The sequence below is a fragment of the Euprymna scolopes genome, chromosome 27 (genome assembly GCF_053919585.1).
Source record: "Euprymna scolopes isolate OS-2025 chromosome 27, ASM5391958v1, whole genome shotgun sequence".
Taxonomy (NCBI): Eukaryota; Metazoa; Mollusca; class Cephalopoda; order Sepiida; family Sepiolidae; genus Euprymna; species Euprymna scolopes.
In genome coordinates this window covers 49,926,854-49,933,806 of record NC_136508.1, presented here as the reverse complement: position 1 = coordinate 49,933,806, position 6,953 = coordinate 49,926,854, and the positions used below count along the sequence as shown (strand labels likewise).

The following is a 6,953-nucleotide window of genomic DNA, read 5'->3' as shown; positions in this document are numbered from 1 at the left end:
TGCTCATTCATTTTTATTTTTAAACACATTTTCACATTTTATTCTTTGTTTCATTTTTTCTGTTTCTTTTGAAACTTTTTTTTTTGTGTGCTTCTATATTATACTAACGAAAAGAAAATGTATCACTTGTTTTGATCGGACTATTGTCCTCATCTTGAGTGTTATTTGTGCAATGTTTTAGTTGATCTAGCCTTTGATCTTCATCAGGCATGTTGGTCGCCATTTTGGAATAATTTTTTTGTGTTTTTAATGTAACATGTTTATTCAGCTTGAAAAACATACAGTGTTTATCGATGTATTAAAAAATTTTAAATGGCGGCAAGCTCTTACTTGAACACTAAGTTTGAGAAAATGAGTTAAAAATAAAAAATATACAAAATACTATTAGAAACTCGCTCAATATATGTTAAAGTGACATAGGCAGACATATATTCGGTGGGTTTTTAACAGTATTTTGTATATTTTTTATTTTTAAGTCATTTTCTCAAACTTACAGTGTTCAAGTAAGAGCTTGCCGCCATTTGTCTTTTTCAAAAATATCGATAAGCACTATGATTTTCAAACCGATTACACGTTTTAAAGAGAGTAAAACCACTAAAAACGTTTCCAGATAGGTAGAAGAGTAACTTATCTTGCCTTTGGTAACATTTATTTGTTGTATATTTTTTTGACAACTTTTTCGAATCTGTGTATAGAACCACAAACCCAAATAATAAAACACCCAACCGGAAGTTGACTCGTCGGCTGTTACATACAAAGTGTGCAAAGCATCTTTGCACATCATCTCCACACACCGTTCCGGTCAGAAAAATAGTCAGAAATTAATCTGGTTAATGGGAAGCATGGACAGCCGGCATGTTGTGTGAGCCAGTGGGGAGAGATAAGTAGCCGATGTTTTTTGACTCGAGTAGAGAGAGAAGAAAGGAAACAGACCAAGAGAAAACAAGAGACACAGCATCAAGTAAGAAGAAAATCCGCTTTCGAAGTTTAAAGCCGACAACACTCTTCTACTGACTGTTTTCCTCCTCGGTCTTTTCAAGACTAAGACCAATAAGTATATCCTGTCTTTGTGATAATCAGCTTTCGTTCTTGTAAGATTTTTACATCAAATGGTTTCATGTCTTGTTTGGAACGACTTCGAAGAAAAAAATTTTAACTGAAACATGTCCTGTCAGATTCCTAACAGTTTAAAATAAGACCAGGAGCTGCTAGGAAGACCTTATCCTGCCTTGACAGAGTTCAGAATAGACTTCGTAGCCTCGTGGGAGATGCCCGTTTCTCTTCCCTACAACCTCTTTCTCACAGAAGAGATGTTGCGAGCTTGTCTCTGTTTTATCGTTGATTTCATGACAAGTACTCGTCTGAGCTTCAATCTATGGTCCCTCCTTGCCAAACATTCACAAGAAACACTTGTTTGACTGAAAACACTGTCAATAATTCCCCCCCCCACTCTTTATCTGTGCCTAAACCTAAACGTAGATTCCATGAACAAAGCTTCTTTCTTAGAACTGCACGCCTGTAGAACTCTCTTCCGTTTGCCTGCTTTCCAGCTGGCTACAATATGGCCATCTTCAAGTTCAATGTAAACAAGTTTTTGATGAGCTGTTCCCCTTAAGTAATCCAATTTACCAAATTTATACTTCTAACAATTACTATGACATTGTCCTTTTGACCACTGTTCACTTTTTAACCCTTATCCTCGAGTGGCCTATAAGCCTTGATAAGTGGTGATTCCCTTGTAAAAAAAAAAAAAAAAAAAAAAAACTGAAGAAAAGATACCCCCTCTTGCACAAAAAGAATATGCACTCTTAAAAACATTCGTCTTTCAATTCCTTCCTTCCTTTTTCTTTCCAAACATTACTTCCAACACATAAAGCCAAGCTTTTTGACACTCAAATTTAAGCAGCTTATCCTGTCTTGACAGAGTTTAAAATAGACTTCATAGCTTAATGGGGGATGCCCTTTTCTCTTCCCTGCAACCTCTTTCCCACAGAAGAGACGTTGCAAGCCTGTCTGTTATTTTCATGGCAAGTGCTCATGTGAGCTTCAATCTGTGGTCTCCCTCTAGCCAGACTTTCACGTAAAACACTCGTCTAGCCAAAACCACTATCAACAATTCCCCGCACTCTTTATCTGTGCCTAAACCTAAATGTAGATTCCATGAACAAAGCTTTCTTTCTGTAAACTGCACGCCTGTGAAATTCTTTTCCGTTTGCCTGCTTTCCAGCTGACTACAATCTGATTGTCTTCAAATCCAACGTAAACAAGTTCTTGATGAACCGTCCCCCCTAAGTAATCCAATTTACAAAATTCCCACTACTTAAGTTTACTACGCTATAATCACAATCACTAATGTATATCCATTAACCCTTATCCTCGATTGGCTTCCAGGCCTTGATAAGTGGTGATTGTTATGTAAAACAAACATTTTACATAAAAAGCTATGTTAAATGTTCCTTAATCGGTCTTGTTATTGCCTGTTTCAACACATAATGAAATCCATAGAAACACGTAGGATTTATTTTGATTTTTAACTTTAATACAGATTGACGACAAGAACAAAACCTATAAAAGCGTTAATAAAATTCACAATCCTCTATATAAATAAACCAGTAAATATATGTATGCATGTGTGTGTGTGTGTGAAAATATTTAACCGATAAACTCTTAAACTACCGGTTACATAACACTGAAATTAACAGGAAATACTAATCGTACACCAAGGACGGTTTATAACGAGTAAAATCTTTGTATGGATGCATAACATGTACAGAAATATGTCGGCAAGTTGAAAATCCAAAATGTTCATTTTAACTGGCCGACGTATTTCTATTATTCTTGTACATGCGCAAATTCATTCATAGCTTGAAGTGGTTTAATTTTAAATCTTTCTTATCTATCTGCCGATAGCTCAAACAGTAGGGAACGTGGCTGGAGTGCTAAATGTTTTGGTTTAGATTCTAGCTGATGGCAATGAAGTCATTTTTTTTTTTTTTTTTTTGTAAACTTTTGAAGTCAGCACTATATCTATATAATATTCAATAGAGAATTGTCTCTGTAATAAAAAATACGAAATGTGCATGAATTAAAATATATTTAAGCGTATTTTACAACTGGGCAAGGCTGCCCTCCCTCCACCCTGCTAGTTGTAGCTAAAATTTAAAAAAAAAATCACAATCCTTTCTACAATCCAATCTCAGCGTGTACAAATATTAAATAACTTGTGGATCTATTCTGTATAGAATGTTTCTATTTACTTGCCTCCCCACGAGGGCAGAGTTAAACACAAGGTCAGTTTTTAATGTAAGGAGCTCCCAGCTCCCAAAAAGGGGGCACTCTGGATAGGCACAAAAAAAAAAATTGTCTCAGTCTAGAAGGACAGAAAGGTGGCGTGTAGTATCAGAACAGATACTACACTTTGCTCCCAGCCAAACGGAAAATAAACTACAAGCTTTAAATCACACAAACGAAAAAGATAAAAAATGTTCGTAGTTTGTTGCAGGAAATAAAAAATGCAAAGTCAATAGTCACCGATAAAAATTTGTGACTAGCAGTAAATTATAACTTGCATATTATCTTCTATGTATCTATAATAGTGAGAATATGTGCGTGTGTGAGAAGATACTTCTCAACCTATATACTCCAATTTTTCCTCTACAGACTTGAAATTTGGTACATATGATATTTAGACGTGGAAAACTTCTTAATCGGTTTTCATTCGGAAAAAAGGGATGCCAAGGAGGGGGCAGAATTTTAAAATTGGTACTTGGGAGTCATTGGATTTTTTTTCTGTTTGTCAACTGTTTCATGAACGCGCATGCGCAGCCGAGAAACGTGACAGCTTCTTTATGTTAAGAATAAGTAGGTTTGAAAACACTTTGTAAAGATCGTGTCAAGCTGGTGTAATGGTTATGGTATTTAATTCACTTTCTTTAGGGTTTGGTTTCGATCTTGGTTCAAGTATTGTTTTTACTTACAAGAAGTGAACTGTTTTCTATAAATGCTGTTCCTCAAGTCTCTATTCTTCTTTGTATCAATTATCTTCTAAAGAATATTGTTCAGAAAATTAACATCTATGCTGATGATACGACTTTATTCTGGTGTTGCTTCCAATCCATCTCCATTGTATCAGTTAAAAAAAAAAAAAAAATGAAGCTATTCCAGAAGTTGATTCAGGTTCCTTTGTGGATTGGAGTACGAAATGGTTTGTTTCATTTAATCCTGTTAAGACTCATGTCTTTCAATCGTAGGTGTGTACCTTTTCTTCCAGAGTTTCTCATGGATGACTCTGCTCTTGAGGAGAAATCAACTCTGAAACTTCTTGGTTTTTATCGTCAAATCTTTCCTGGAGTCCATATATTAGATTCAGTTCTCGGATTCTCATAAAGTCGGTTCTCTCTATCACATTAAACATTTTTTTTTCACACCCAAGGTTATTCTCTATCTATATATTAATAAGATATCGTATGTGTTATTTATTTTGTGTGCCACGCTTACATCCGATCTGTCTATCTAACTATTTATCCCTCTAGTCAATGATATTCTTAAAATAGTTTATATTGGGAGTTATTTATTGTTTATAGAGTAAAGTGTAGCAATGGGTTTTAGCTGAGGATATTTACATAAATTAGCTAGATTAAATAAACCAAATGTGCGGTTATAGGTTCAATCTTCACTGCAACCGTATAAGACCAGGTTTTGTGGTCGTTCGATCACTATAGATCGTCTGAATAACATTGAGTTTTATGAACGTAAAATTTCCCTTCATCCTCAGGAGTATTGACGGTATCCTCTGGGAAATGTTATTAGTTAATGGAATCAAAGATGGCTCTATGACCGGGTTTGAGTATTTCAACCAGCGAAAATTGTCTCTTCTTACACTGATGCTTGCCAAAGCATTGAATCATAATGTCCGGAAGTATTAAAAATATTTATAATTTCTAATCACATATATATTGATATGAATACAGAAACGCATACTAAGATCTATTTTGAATAATTAACATTCTTAAAAGTTTATTAGTTAGTACTATCTATCTCTTTATCTATCTATTCAATGATATTCTTAAAATAGTTTATATTAGGAGTTATTTATTGTTTATAGAATAAAGTGTAGCAATGGGTTTTAGCTGAGGATGTTTACATAAATTAGCTAGGTTAACTATAAACAAAATGACTTTCGGCAGACATACGTGGAAAGGTCGCACATTGAGAGACATGTGCTTTTTAATGATGACGTAATGAAAGTCAAGAGGTTGGGAAGTTTAGTCTGTTGAGGGTTTGAGTTTGGTCACGCAAGTAAACAGACTTACTTAAAGCCAAGAAGCGAGGCTATAAAGGACAAGCATGTAGAAACGAAATGCAGACTCTGGTGAAGACCATTTGAGACAACCGAAATAAATTTATATTTTAAAAATATAAAGTATTGTTCTGTGGTTTCACAAAAGAAGGAAGAACAGAGGTCTCAATTGGTTATGGTGTTGGTCATTTCATGTTTCATCATAGAGCTCACCAGTGTAGACAGAACTCTTGAAGAAATAAAGGTATGAAGCATATATTATTCTTATAAACAAGGCCAATAGCCATTAGTCACGTGCTTTCGTGTAATGAATGAATGCGTGAATGTAGGATTGACATGAAATTCTTAAAGATAAACTAAAATGATCGAAAAATGGGCTGAAATGACTTAAATAAAAAGTAAATGACTTAGAATGACTTTAATGAACTTAAGGATGAATTGAATGACCTTAAGAATGACTTGAATGCTTAAAAAATAACTGGAATCCTTCAAAAACAACTTGAATGATCTGGAGAATGACTTGAATGGCTTTGAGACTGACTGGTTGTAAAGTAGGTGATCATTTTACATTAAATTAATACAGAAAAGTGATCCCCCACTTTATATCACAATAAGTACAGCATGTAGTAAGAACAGATACTACACTTTGATCTTGGCGAAAAGGCCAAGAAAAGCGGTATTTATTTGCTCCCCCACCGACCAAATTAGGCACAGGGCCGATTTTTAATGTGAGGAGTGAAGGGGAAATGGGGACCAGCTCCCTGGGGAGTAGGGGAGCTAGTGACAATTGGTATGAAGAGTTGCCCCTACATTGACCAAGGTCTTATATGTGGGGTTGCCCCCACATATGGTCTTTGCTTGCAGTATATGCCGGAACAGATACTACACTTTGAGATATTAAATCCTTTATTCATGTTAAAAATACAGTGAAAATTAACAATGAACAAAAAACTTAGGCACATGGCCAACTCAAAAGGGGGGATTGTGGGGATCGTTGGTCATCCAGAACTAAACAAAATCGAAAGTTCCTCCCAGCTAGTATCTTCTTTTACCATAATACCGCATTCACCCTTTCGTGCTGGGGGACGTCTTACTTAACTCTCAATTTTTAAAACATTTTTCATTGACGTGTAAAAACAAAAAAGATAATAAAAATGGTACAATAATTCATTTGTGTCGAGTGGCGGGGAAGAGAAAACAAAAGGTGATTAGTAGGACCCTCCCAACCCCGTCTAGTTGATAGACTGCCCGTTCCATGAGGTTTGTAAAAGAAACCTCGCTTCTGCAGGTCAGTCTCTAAGTGGGGATGCCCTCTAGATGGGGGTGAATGGAGAAAAGAAAATTTTGTGGGTAAGGAATGGGGGTTAATTTGTATTTCTTTCTCTCCAAGATGGGTGAAATTTAGAGGAAGGGGTGAAAACAAAAATTGCAAGTAGGAGGGGGTGGGGATCTTGGCGGCTTCCTAACCGGGGAGGGATGGAACACACACTCAGCTAGCTGAGAGACTACTCGTTTAATTTTACTTTACGGAACTGCATGTTCCACACCTAGGCGGGGAACACGCATTCAAATTTGGCTCCTCTTCGTACACACAGACTTGCTACATGTATCCATCTTCTGTCAAATGCAACGCGATGCAGCCTTCTTCTATCAC

General features: G+C 35.9%; 1 pseudogene; it reads right to left on the bottom strand.

The window, feature by feature from the left end:
* Positions 1–5,849: 5,849 nt before the first annotated feature.
* LOC145249232 (U2 spliceosomal RNA) lies at positions 5,850–5,977 on the bottom strand (annotated as a pseudogene).
* Positions 5,978–6,953: the final 976 nt, after the last annotated feature.